Below are 14,973 nucleotides of genomic sequence, written 5' to 3' on the forward strand. Positions count from 1 at the left end.
ACTTGGGTGTAGTGTTAAATAGGCAAGAGTTCTCACACCATAGGTTAGATAAGAACAAATATGATAGGAAAACTAATAATCTAAGATTTGGAACTTGGAACATAGGAACTCTCACTGGTAAATCAATGGAGGTAGTAGATATGATGATTAGGAGAAAAATTAATATTTTGTGTGTACAAGAGACAAAATGGACAGGTGAGAAGGCAAAGATGATAGAGAACACGGGTTTAAGTTATGGTACACTGGAAAGAGTAAAACAAAAAATGGAGTGGGTATTATTGTAGATAGTTTGTTAAAGGATGAAGTTGTAGGAGTAGTTAGAAAGAGGATAGAATTATAACCCTTAAGATAATAGTGGCGAAAGAAACTATGAACATAATTAGCGTATATGCACCACAAGTAGGATTAGATGAAGCTAACAAATCAAGGATTTGGGAGGACTTAGATGAAATATTACAAAATATTTCACAAAATGAAAGGATTTTAATAGGAGGTGATCTAAATGGACATGTCGGAGTGAAAAATGAGGAATATGAGAGAGTACATGGGAGTTATGAGTTTGGAACGAGGAATGAGGGGAAAACTATATTAGATTTTGCGATAGCATATGACCTTATATTAGCTAAACGTTTTTTAAGAAAAAAAGAACACTTAGTCGCATTCAAAAGTGGGAATAATAAATCATGAATTGACTTTCTTATGGTTAGGAAGAAGGATAGAAGATTTGTAAAGATTGCAAAGTCATCCACTGGAAAGCAACTACCCACATAGGGGTAGTAGTGTTCGATATCGTCTTAAACATAGTATCGATAGAAGAAAATATATACAATTCCTAGAATTAAGTGGTGGAAGTTAAAGGATGAGAAGATATATTTAAGGAGAAGGTAAAGTACAATTAGGTGAAATATACGATAACTCTAACTGACATGGGATAAGATGATATCAAAGTTGAAAATAGTAGCTAAGAGTGTCTCAATAGAAGGGGCATGCGCCGCTAAGTAAAGAATCTTGGTGGTGGAATGAGAGAGTGAGAAAGTGAAGGAAAAGCGAATAGCTTATAAGGAATTATATATTTGTAAGAATGAGGAAAACTTAAAAAAATATCCAATAGTCGAGAAAGAAGCTAAGAAAGTGGTAAGTAAAAAATGAAACTTTTGAGCGGTTATATCAAAAATTGGATACGAAAGAAGGGGAAAGAGACATTTATAGAATAGCTAAAGTAAGAAAAACATTTATAGATAGGAGAGGACGAGTTGCCAATTTTTAAATTAAATATTAAAGGATTTTTAGATAAATTATGGATCTTAGGGATTTGGAGATTGTTCCATGAAATACTGGCGGGATGGGGAAGAAGGAGGGCGTCAGTGTTTTATGTAATAGTAAATACCTCTTAAACTTAAAGGTAAGTTCTATAAAACATGATTAGACTGCTATGTGTTATATAGAAATTTGAATGTTGAATAATATTTCGGCGAGAAGATGAGAGTTGCAGAGATGAGGATGTTAAGGTGGATGTGTGGGCATACGAAGATGGACAAAATAAGAAATAAGAGCATTAGAGAGAAAGTCGGAGTTGCATCTATTGAGGAAAAACTCCGAGAGACACGTTTAAGATGGTACGGACATGTACTTAGACGACCAATAAATGCTCCAGTTAGGCGATGTGAAACTATGATAAACATGCATATCAAACGAGGAAGAGGAAGACCAAAAAAGACTTGGTTAGCAACAATAAAACAAGATAAAATTTATTTAAATATAGATGATGATATAATAGGAGATAGAGCTCAATGGCGTAAAAAGATTCATACAGCCGACCCCACCTAGTAGGAAAAGGCTTGGTTGTTGTTGTTGTGTTCCATTTACTTTTAATCATGCTAAATTTAAAGGGGTCATTTTCATTTAGCTAAAAATTTGCAAATATTGAAATTTTATATCAGTTATAAAATAATTATTATTCTAAAAGGATTCAACCAAAAAGATAAAATACTGAATTTCAGTTTTGAAACTATACAATAATTTAATGTACTCAAAATAAACAATACACCCAGATTCATAAATAATTAAGATTTATATAATATGACTTTTAAAATAATAATAAAAACAACACTATTGTAATTAAAAAAGTTCCTACTTCCTATCCATAATTTTTTTAATTAAAGTAAAGAAAATGTTTAATTTATTTTCATAGTTCCAATTTATTTTAGATTTTCTATTAAAAGTTGAATATGCTTATATTTTAGATTAAACTTTCATTTATATGTTAAACTTTAATGAGGGCACTGTATGAATATTTACATGCTAGATATTATTTAAACTTTCAATTATATGTTAAACTTTCATTAAGACTTAATAATGTGCTAAAAAAACTCTAGCAGATGCTAAAACCTGAACAGTGAAGATCAGAAGCAAGATGTTTATAACTCCTTGGAAATCTTGGGACTAATATTGAGGAATATGAACACCCGAGAAGAATGCTTGATAGTTACATGAAGAAAGCAAGTTCTATTGTTTTATACAAGGCACTTTAACAAAAAATTAAGAAACGTTCATAGTAACAGATTAGCAACTAACCGGTTCCAGGTGAGGATAAGGAATCTGGCAAGTCATCATTTCCAGAACCGTGCAACCAAGACTCCATATATCAGCAGCTCATCCATACGTTCTTTTAGGATCAACAACCTGAGAAAATGCTACATTCAAGTAAGAAATCTTATTAAATTTAAAGACGGCTTATGTAAGCTTCAAAATATCATCTTGTGCGTGAGTTTCGATCTTCAACCACAACAACATAGTTTCTATGTTGCATTTGGTGGTCAGGGAGGAGCTTGATGGACTCGAGGAGACGAAGACCAGAGAGCATGAGACTCATGAGATATTATGTTTAGTGTTATAATATTTGATTTTTGTTTCTGTGCATGTAGCATCATTGTAGCGATATTGTGATTGCTTAGGTAGTGAATAAGTTATCTGTGATTTGATTGTTGTGAAGCCTTCTACGGTTCTACCGAGGATGGTCTCCCAAGTTGTATTTGTCAACCAGCTTAAGACCCGAACTTTTGCATAGGTTCATGTTGATGTTAACCAAAGTGAATTATGGGTTATCTCGTAGACTCTTTTTTCTGTATTTATCAACAAACTTAAGACCCAAACTTTTGCGTAGGCTCGTGTTGAGGTACACCAAGTGAATTATGGGTTATCTTGTAGAGTCATTTAGAAAGAAGAAAATGCTTCCATATCATCAAACCTACTTAATTTGGCAGGTTATATTTGCTCATGAAGTCCAGTTCCCTCAAAATAGGAGGGAGAAAATGTCATGAAATTAGCAATTCATGATGCAAGTCCAAATTTTTTTCTATTTAGGTATGAATGTTGATATTGAAGCGCCCAGTCAAACAGGGATCTTAGTTGATAATAAGAATGTTAACATACTATGCATTATCATATAGATTCTTTAGACAAAGTGCCTCTCACCAAATCCATAACAAAATGATGAAAAACGACAGTGTTCTGAAAAGTTTTGCAATGTTTATTGAAACATTCAGATATCCACTTAAAAGCAAGAAAGGGCCTAACCTCTGGAGCCATACAATATACACTTCCTCTGCGAGATTTCAGCATGTTGAACTTGGTCATCTGAAATGGTTTATAGCAACAGAAACAATGAATTATATATTCAGAGACATTGTGCATTTAAGAAGTTCAAGAACATCAGAACAAACCTCCTTTGCCAATCCAAAATCTGCAAGCTTCACAGAGCCATTCACATGAACCAATATATTTGCGCATTTGACATCTCTGACAAAAGAAACGATCTCTTAAGTTCCTTGTCATAGGATATATATATATAAAAGAACAAAACAGAAAACCTAGAAAAATATGAAAAAATAGTTATCATATGCTGTTAAGGAAACATCTGTCAAATTGTACCAGGAGATGATCAAAAATCAAGGACAAAGGATGAGTGACCAAATGGATCATGCTACCAAGATAATGAACAGATAGCATTGCATCTCCCTCAATAGATTTGTTCGAATTTTTCTGAAAATTTTGAAAGAGCAAATTTTCTTGTATGCATGATTTGAAGTCACAGGCCAGGATACTTATATGATCATAATAAGAAAACTTTAAGTTATAAATGTATTCAGATAGGGGGCTGCCTATCTAAAAATGGCTGCCTCACCTGTGCACAACATTACGCTCATGAAGGTAGTTTAATCTTGCAAACGATACTTCTGGTATAGAGATGCAAGGGAACCTTGTGAGACAAGTTCAAGGAAGATATATAGTTTTGACTCCTACAAACTAATACATGCCACTATAGAAGTTATACAATGAATGAAGAGAAAACAAAATGAAAAGGGTATACTTTTCTCATTCCACCAACTAGTCTTTTGCCAAACATGTAGTTTCTGACAGAAGACATCAATTAAGGCAAAAATCTCCTTTAGTTGATGATAATTTGATACATTTAACTATATGAAACCATCTTGAAGAATAAGTTCATGAAATTGTCAAGAACTTTGGTGATCTGTGAAAGGTGAAGAAACAAGTTATTACCTCGTCAGTCCCATAGTATTGAACAATGTTTTCATGTTCAAACAGACTTAGCAGCAAAATCTCCTGGCCAGGGAAAGTAAGCAAGGTCAGAATATACTTAAACTTGAATTTAAATTTAACTCGAATGGTGAAAGATAAGAGCAATTTTATAAACAGAAACAGGATATAACAATTTGAAATTGGTATCAGGATACCTGCTCAAGTTGGATAATACACTGTTGAGCATTGCATCCTTTGTCAAGCAAAGACATTTCTTTAACAGCAAAAAATATACCATCCCTATGGACAAAACATATTTGGTGATAAATAATAAGTCAATCACATGATACTTAACCCAGTTTATAATAGCCAAAGCTTCCAAAGGAGCAAGATACAAGATCTAATTATACTAGATTGTAGATATGTGGACAAAATACTACCGAACAAACAAGGGAAATAACATCCAAAAGAACCTAACTGTCTTATGATTAGATTAAGTTGCAAGAATGAAAGAGCTAACAAAATACAGGCTAGAATCTGTAGGGCATCAGAATCATATGAGAGGCCACCCCAGCACTTGCAAATTACTAAAGTTTTCACTTGAAAGTTAGATAAAGGTCATTCTTCCACTGTTTCATAATAGATGCCATCTAACATGCAAATCCAAGTATATTAGAAACTATCATTTCATCGATCATATAATGTGGCACGTGACCAAAATTTCCAACCTCATGAACTGGTTTATATGCCACAACGAACTGGAACTATGAGATATTGAACTAGAATCTACTTATTCTTGAAAATTGGAAAGAGCTGAAAATCACATAGAAAGGATCTATTTGAACCACAATGACCTGGATGCAATAGAACTATTCCTAAATAAAACTAACTTTTCCATGGAAGTGATTGGATAGGTTTTCGAACATAACCATGCTCACATAAATTAAAGCAAAATCCAATTAGCAAATTTAACATGCTAGGTATTTTCATCCTAAATAACCATTACAAGCTCATGCAAATCAAATTAATCCACTTCATAGTAAGGAAGTCTTTACAGAAATCATTCTCTTTAAGATCAAGTAGGCAGTAGCTAACAAAAAGTACTCAGCGAAAGCATATTGTATTTAATTTGGTGAATCATGCAACTAACACATTATGCAAATCAACAATAAGTCTCTGGATTAGTTTAGCATCATTACTTACTCACTGATCCCTTCGTACACTGAACCAAATGAACCACTCCCCAAGAGTACGCCACGCATCCATGACTTCATCTTCAGCTTGAACCTACCATTTGGAGAGATGATGAATGTTTCAGTAGTCGAACTGGATGTATCGTCATCATTCATTGTTGAGTAAGATGTCCCAGTAAAGTCATCAGCTGATATGTCTTCCAACTACATCTCCCTCAATTCCTTGTGACTCATTTCATCTACTACTGGAACTCCCCCCTTCACTTTGTCCTCAGAATCCATAGATTTCATTTGATCTGCCTCCCGCTCACTCTTCTCTGGAGCCAAGGCTCTAAGGTTATCGAAAGTTGTGCTGGAAGAATCAAAAACTTAAACGGACATAGAGGGAGGAGTTTTGAGAGTTGATGGTAGATTGTTCCTTGTAGGTCCAGACTGGGGAGGCGAAAATATTGTGAAAGGTGATGGAGGAGAGAGAACCGGTGGCCGGACTCCTCGGATCCCTCCATCTCCTGCCCTGGACCTTGGAGAAGCACATGGAATCTCGATCGGTTCAGTTTGGGAAACCATAGTATGGGGTTTCTGAACAACATAGAGCTTCATATCTCCTTCTCCCGAGTCCTTCCTATTCTGCTCGTCTGCATCAGACAAGGTGTGGCTGAAGCTGGTTGGGCTACCCGGCGGAGAAAACCTAGACCTAGTTAGAGTATCTGGGGACGGTTGCACCTTTCGCTTCTCCCACTCGTCAAGTGAAATGGCAAAATCATCGGGGCCGTCGAGACCAAGGCTGCGACAAAGCATGCCAACCTCGTCCTCGACACTGCCGTCGATCCGGAAGCTCGTCTGGTGGGCGTAAGCCGGCGGCCAGATGTCCAGCGACCGCGTCACGCGGGTGCTGGATTGCTCCTCTGACGCAGCACCTAAATATGCAAGTGAGAGTGATATTTAGGTCAAAACTCGTGTGCCTTTTTCTTTCCTATTTTGTACTTTACCCTATTAAGCGACGGCGGTGACAATATGACGACGGCGGTGACAACATGACAGAGCTAGGTCGGAAGAAAGTGGGGACGAAGAATAGGCGGCGACGAAGATAGAGAGAGAGGCTTTTGATGATTAGAAGACGGGAGTGGGCAAGGGTCGAAGGTGGCACGCGGTGGTAGATGGTGGTGGCGGTAGAAGACGGCGGTGTGGGTTTGGCGTAGACGGCGCGGTATTGATTTAGATTTGGGGAAGGGGGATTTTTGCTATTTGGGGGAAGAGTTGAAGTGTTTTACTGTATAGGTGGAAAAAATTAATTAATTTTTATTAATTAACATTACTTTTAATAATATTTTTTACTATAGGTTTTTGTAAATAGAATAGGGAAGCGATCAGATTTTAAAAAAATAATGTTAAAATCGATGTTTATTATCGAAAAAAAATGTTCATATACACTAATTAAAAAAATCGATATATAGATGAACGAAAATATACGCTCTAGTTATTAATTTTTTAAAAAATTAATTTAAAATATTTAAATATATTAAAAATTACTTAATATTACTGTGGTTTTAACGATGTTTATGAGCATTTTTCATACTGTGTCAGGATGTTTATTTGCCCTTATAAATGCAAAAGCATTAGCTCTGCCCTCTTCACACAATAATGAAGTTTTGACTTAACATCAGCAATGATGTTAATTCGTGAATATTATAATACTTAAATTAATAGGGGTATAAACTAATTTGCATGGATGTTACCGCCTCCACGTAATTTTATAAATTAAGAAAATAAATTTTAGATTTAAGGACATCTGTTTTACTTTATATGTCATCTTTTTAAATAACATGTCATACATATTATATTAATATTTCTTTTTTATTAACATGTATTTATATTTATTTAATATTAAATTATTTGTGAGTTTCCATTATCTATTTATTTATTTTTATTTTTTATATCCAAAATTTATTTTCTTAATTTTTAAATTTTTTATATAAATCTCCTCATTAACTGTGTTTAAAAAATAAATATTGTTAATGTGTGAATATTATAATACTCATCTACATTGATTTGTAACATCATTTAAATATGCCCGGTGATTTCAAATATCCTCCATAATATCTCCTTCTAATGGGGAATATTTGAGATTGAGGATATTTAAAAAAAAATATTCCTTTCAAATATTTTCTATTGTGGGTGTCTTAGAAATGTGAATGGAAAAGAGGTGGAAAGAAAGAAAAAAGAAGTTTTATTGTGAATGAGACTTCAGTCCCACATTGAGAGTTTCAAGACATATTAGTTAGTTTATATTGATCTATATGCATTGATGATGTAAACAAATACATTGGGATGAGCTCTCTCTTATGCGTAGGTGCACAAGGGGTACAAATCTAGGGTCTGGATTGCACTAAACCAAATTGACTCGTGTGCAAGCATGACCTACGTGTACCAAATGTCAGACTGATCGAGGTAAAATTTATCCAAGTGAAACAATTAATTCTACTCAAGAAGATAACGGAAGCATTAATCATTTTTAAGAGATGAGATCCTTTGTCCCGAAAATACTATGTCCTCGTGTCCTAGCCGACGGACGGTATGATATTTTCATGATGTACACTTCATCCTCCAGATATGACGTAGTTCAGACAGCGGTATGGACATGCGAACACAACATTTTCGAGACAGAGATCTCATCTCCATTGTTAATGGCGATTTCATAACCTCTCGATAGTAATGGTCCACCATTAAGGGTGCGCTTGGTTCGGTGTTATCATTGATCCTTGGGTATTGAATGGTCATTATTTGGTGTTCAATGCAGATAAGAGATGATGCTCCTATATAAAGAGAGGTCATGGTCTTGAGCAGGGTACACATAGGAAAAACTCTCTGCCTACATTCCCCCCTCGCTCTTCTCTGTCGTACATCTCTTGCTCGACGTTGCACCCGTGATAGTAGTCAGATACCTCTTGGTTCACCGTGACTGCCAGCACTTGATGTGTATCACGGTTAACCATTGTATCTTGAGAAACAGACGATCCGAAAACCTCAAAGCACATCGAAGGTGGGGCGAATCTGTTTCAAAAAAGCTGCGTCCATCGCAAACCTCGGAATCTTCAGCCACTCGGCCACCTGCACTCGATTGTTCTCGCACTCGGTTGCTCGACCACTCATCACTCGGTCGCTAGGCCGCTCTGCACTCAAGTAGCTTAGTCGCTCGGCCACTCTGCACTCAAGCTGCTCGACAACTTTGCACTCAAGCCGCTCGCCCGCTCTGCACTCGGTAGCTTTGCACTCAGCTGCTCTGCAGTGAGCAGCTCTACAGCGCTACACTCAGCAGCTTTGCACTCGACCGCTTTGCACTCAACCGGTCAACCACTTTGCACTCAGCCGTCCGACCGCTCTACACTCGATCACTCTGCACTCAACTGCTCGATCATTCTGCACTCTGCCGCTCTGTACTCAGCCGCTCGGTCGCTCTACACTCGGCCACTATGCACTCGGCCGCTCTACACTCGATCGCTCCACTCAGCTACTCTACACTCAATCGCTCTACACTCGGTGGCTCACACTCGCCCACTGAGTCTACACTCAACACTTGGCAAAAACTAGCCCCCACATGCAACCCGAGATTATCTGCTCAGGTTATCTCGATAGATAAGTTAAAGTTGATTTAGTGTAATTTCAATTCGGATAATTCTCCCAAAATCTCTAACAGATTGTCCAACAATCTTGAAATAGATTCGGTTCTATTGAGATGACGACAGAACAAAGTGTTGAGGTGCAACAGACTCAACACCTGAAGGCCCCCTCCGCCCCGATTGGAATTGTTCTAATCAACCACGGGGAAAGGCCAGAGAAGTTCACTGGATTAAACTTCAAGAGGTGGCAGCAAAAGATGTTATTCTACTTGATCACATTCAATCTGACCCGGATCTTGACTGATGATCCTCCCAAGCATGCTGAGGATGTTGATGTTCATACCATCAGTACAGTGGACGCATGAATTCATTCTATGTTCGTTTGCCAAAATTATATCCTCAATTGTCTTGCCAACTCGCTATACGATGTATATAGCATGAAGAGAATGACTAAAGGGCTATGGGAGTCTTTGGACAAGAAGTACAAGATGGAGGATGCGAAGACCAAGAAATTCATTATAGGTCGATTCCTGGACTACAAGATTGTTGACTCCAAGATGGTGATCAGCCAAGTCTAGGAGCTTCAAGTGATCTTGCATAAGACCCACTCAAAAGATATGGTTATGAGTGAAACCATCCAAGTAGCTGCTATCATTAAGAAGTTGTCTCTCGGCTGGAATGACTTTAAGAACTATCTGAAGCACATGCAGAAGGAGATGAACGTGGAAGAACTTGTGTTTAGACTTCGAAGTGAAGAAAACAATAAGAGTTCGGAGAGGAAATTGTTTTCTCAGGCTATTGTGAAAGTCAATGTGGTCAAATACGATCAAAACTCGAAACGAAAGAACCCCAAGACTTCCAAGATGTGACCCAGAGGAGGTATAAGTAAGAAATTCTCTAGGAAATGTTTCAACTGTTGTCGAGTAGGTCATAAGTCTTCAAAGTGCAAAAAGCCGAAGAAGAAGTAGGAGGTCAACCTGAACGAGAGACCAAAAATGGACGACATCTGTGACGTAGTCTTCGAACTGAACCTGGTGGGTTCAAATCCACAACAATGGTGGATCGATACTGATACCACCAAACATGTGTCTACAATAAGGAGCTGCTCCACAACCTTGAAGAAGTCAATGGAGACAATTGTTCATAAAGAACTCAGCAACCTCGAATATCATGAGCCAAGGAAAAGTGGTGTTAAAGCTGACCTTGAGCAAAAAGTTGACTCTTAACAATGTGTTGTATGTTTCAGAGATTCAAAAGAATCTAGTGTCCGGATCAAATTACAAACTCTTCCACTTATATACTTGAGTCTTTGTGTTTATGGCATAGAAGACTAGGGCATGTTAACTACGATGTGTTGAGTAGATTAATCAACATACGAAGCATACCTACATTCCTCCTTGACCCGAAATACAAGTGTGAAATTTGTCTTGAACGAAAATGACAAGATCATCCTTTCAACATGTTGAAAGAAGTAATGAACTACTTGACCTAATCTACATTAACGTGTGCAACCTAAAAGGTATATCAACATATGGTGGTAATAAGTACTCCATTACTTGTGTTGATGATAACACAAAGTATTATTTTGTGTATCTTCTTAAAAGTAAGGATGAAATTATAGAGAAATTCACTCTCTATAAGAATGAGGTTGAAAACCAACTTAACAAAAAGATTAAGGTGGTTCAAAGTGGTCGAGACGATGAATATAAATCATCGTTCACTAAGTTGTGTGTTGAACATGGGATCAGACAGGAAATAATAGATCTTTATACTCCTCAGCAAAATGGTGTCGCCCAGCGAAAAAATCGCACCCTAAAGGAGATGATGAATGTTCTTATATAAAGCTCTAAATTGCCAGAGTTCATGTGGGAGGAAGTCGTGTTAATAGTTAATTACCTTTTAAATAAGCTGCCCCGAAAGAAAACAGATAAGAGCTCTTATGAGTTATGGAATGGAAGATAACCGTCCTACAAATATTTACGAATTTAGGGATGTCTTGCTAAAGTTTTAGTGCCTAATCCGAAAAGAATTAAGATAGGACCAAAAATTATTGATTGCATAATTATTGGATATGCATAGAATAGTAGTATGTATCAATTCTTTGTATATAAGTTACAAATATAGTTATACACAAGAACTCGATAATAGAATCAAGAAATGTCTCGTTCTTCGAGCGTGTGTTTCCGTATAAGACCCGAAAGGAAGCTAGCTCCTCAAAATGGGCATATGAAATACAAGATAAAGAAGATGATGAACCAGTTGAGATTGAGCTCAAACGAAGTAAAAAGCTCGTGTGAAAAAAAATCCTTTGGAATGGTTTTTATCACTTTCATGTTGGAAAGTGAGCCCCACAGTTACTCAGAAGGAGTAAACTCTTCTGATGGACCTCACTAGAAAGAGTTAATTACGTCTGAGATAAATTCTATCTTGCAAAATAACATCTGGGAACTTGTGGATCTTCCACAAAGAAGAAAACTACTGGGTTGCAAATGGATTTTCAAGAAGAAAATGAAATCAAATGGCACGATTGATAAGTATAAGGCAAGATTGGTAATAAAATGATGCTGACAATAAGAAGGTCTTGATTACTTTGATACGTATTCTCCGATATCGAGAATAATTTCTATTAAGTATTGTTGGCTATAGCCACTCTATGGAATCTAAAATATATCGATGAATATAAAACAACCTTTCTAAAAGGGGATTTAGAAGAGGAAATTTACATGGAATAACCTCAAGGATTTGCTATATCAAGATAAAAAAACAAGGTTTGTAAATTCGTGAAGTCATTATATGACTTAAATTAAGCACCAAAGCAATGACATGAGAAATTTGATAATGTCATGAAATAATATGGATTCAAGATTAATGAATGTGATAAATGTATTTATATAAAAATCACAAAGAATAACTATGTCATCTTATGTTTTTATGTAGATGACATACTTATCATTGGGAGTAATGATAAGATAATCAAATTCACTAAACATAAATTGAACTCAAGGTTTGACATGAAGGATATGAGTCTAACTGATGTAATTCTACGAATAAAAATTCTTAAAACAACATAAGGACTTGTTCTTAATCAATCACATTACATGGATAATATTCTTGAGAAATTCACTAATGGTGATACTGCGTTGACACGAAGTCGATAGATATGAGCCAACATCTATTGAAAAATCAAGGAAAAAGTATTTCTTAGATAAAGTACTCTCAAGTGATTGGAAGTCTGATGTACCTGATAAATTACACATGACTATACTTAGCTTATGCAGTAGGTAAACTAAGTAGATTCACGAGTAATTTCGATGTTGAGCACTGGAAAGGGATAACAAAAGTACTGAGTTACTTGAGATATACTCGTGAATATGATCTGCACTATACGAGATATCCTACTGTGATTAAAGGATATAACGATGCGAGTTAGATATCTGACATAAAAGACTCTAAGTCTACAAGTGGATATATGTTTACTTTTTAAGGTGCAGCTATTTCTTGGAAATCTTCTAAGCAAACTGTAATAACTAAATCCACGATGGAATCTGAGTTTATAGCTTTTAACAAATATAGTGAAGAGGCTGAATGGGTACAACAATCCTTAGAAGATGTTCCTAGATGGTCGAAATCTGTGTCGACAATTTGCATACATTGCGATAGTCAATCAGCAATTAGCTGGGCACAGAGTCATTTGTATAATGGGATGTCTAGACATATATGTTGTAAACATAATATCAAAAGACAACTACTCTCAACGGGAGTTATTACTGTTGACTATGTGAAGTCAAAGAAAAACTTAGCAGATCTATTAACCAAAGGATTAAATAGTGTAAGCTCATCCCTTGATGCCGACTAGAAATATTAGTGCAAAGGAAACTCAACCTATACAGACTAGGGATCCCAAAAACTAGGTTCAAAGGGATAACCTAACTGCACAGACGAACTTGCTCACTGTAGAGGAATAACCTAATGAATCGGTGAAGAATAGAGGTTAAATAGATGACTTTTAATAATCTAGTAAAGTAATGTGGAATACTCTTAAGGGATCCCGAATGTGAGAAGAAGTGAGGTCGCTTCGAAGAGAATTGGAGACACAATTCTTAGAACTTCTCATACAACTAGATGTGTTTATGGCCAAGAACGAACACACTTATGGGAACTGAGTTGGATCAGGAGAGTCCAGGGTGAGATATGTCAATACTTACATAAACAGCGAAACAGTTCAAGGACATCATGCCTAGTGTCAGCCAGTAAGCAAACAAATCTTCACAAAGGAAGGTTCAAAGGCTAAAAACTATATGTCATATACTAGACTCAATTGTTGAATGCTATCACATACCCTATTCTCATTCATGTAGGGGATTGTTAGAAATGTGAATAGAAAAGAAGTAGAAAGGAAGAGGAAAGAAGCTCCATTATGAATGAGATTTTAGTATCACATTGGGAATTTCAAGACATATTGGTTGGTTTATATTGATCCACATATATTGATGATGCGAACAAATAGATGGAGAGAGACTCTCTCTCATGCGTGAGTGTGCAGAGGGTGTAAATCTAGGGTCCGGATTGCACTGAACCAAGTTGACTCGTGTGTAAGCACGACCTGCGCGCCGAATGTCAGACCGATCGAGGTAAAAATTTACCCAAGTGGAACAACCAACATGTTGTCACATGGTTTCTTTTTACTTGCAGCTCAAGAAGGTAAGGAAGCATTAACCATTGTTAATGGTAATTTTGTAACCTCCTGGATAATAATAGTCGACCATTGATGGCTGACGGCTATCACTGATCCTTGGATCTTGAATGGTCATTACTCGATGTTCAATGCAGATTAGGGATGATGCTCTTATATAAAAAGAGACCAAGGTCTTGAGCAGGGTACACACAGAAAAAACTCTCCACCTACGTTCCCCCTCGCTCTTCTCTGTCGTGCATCTCTTGCTCGATGGTGTACCCGTGATAATAGTCAGGTACCTCTCGGTTCAACATAATCACAATGTTTGGTATATATCACGGTCAATCGCTGTATCCTGGGAAGCCGACGATCCGAGAAAATCTCGAAACACAACCGAAGGTAGGACGAATCTATTTCAAGAAAATTACGCCCATTGCAAACCTCGGAATCTTCAGTCACTCGACCCCTCAACCGCTCTGTTGCTTTGCACTCAACCGCTCAACCGCTCAGCACTCAGCCACTCGGTCGTTCTGCACTCAGCCGCTCGGCCACTCTACAACTCTACACTCAGCCGCTCTCCACTCAACCGCTTGGCCACTCTCCACTCGACTGCTCTACACTCGACCACTCTGCACTAACTGTTCAGCCATTCTGCACTTGGTCGATCTGCACTCGACCGCTCAGCAATCTGCACTCAACACTTGGTAGAACCAGCCCCACTGACAACATGAGATTATCTGATCAGGTATCTTGACAAATAAATTAAATTTGATTTGATATCATTTTAATTCAGTTAATTCTTAAAATTTCTGATAGATTATCCAACATAATCAATGTTAATGTTCAAATGAATGAGTGTATGTATGTTAATAAAAGGGAGGCATTAATATACTAGATATGTGATAGACTATTTAACGAGGTAATATATATTATCATTCAGACCAATTCA

At 36.8% G+C, this 14,973-nt stretch overlaps 1 pseudogene; it reads right to left on the reverse strand.

The window, feature by feature from the left end:
- Positions 1–1,743: 1,743 nt before the first annotated feature.
- LOC122036819 lies at positions 1,744–6,966 on the reverse strand (annotated as a pseudogene).
- Between the last annotated feature and the right edge of the window lie 8,007 nt (positions 6,967–14,973).

Source organism: Zingiber officinale, unplaced genomic scaffold (assembly GCF_018446385.1).
Source record: "Zingiber officinale cultivar Zhangliang unplaced genomic scaffold, Zo_v1.1 ctg219, whole genome shotgun sequence".
NCBI classification, from domain to species: Eukaryota; Viridiplantae; Streptophyta; class Magnoliopsida; order Zingiberales; family Zingiberaceae; genus Zingiber; species Zingiber officinale.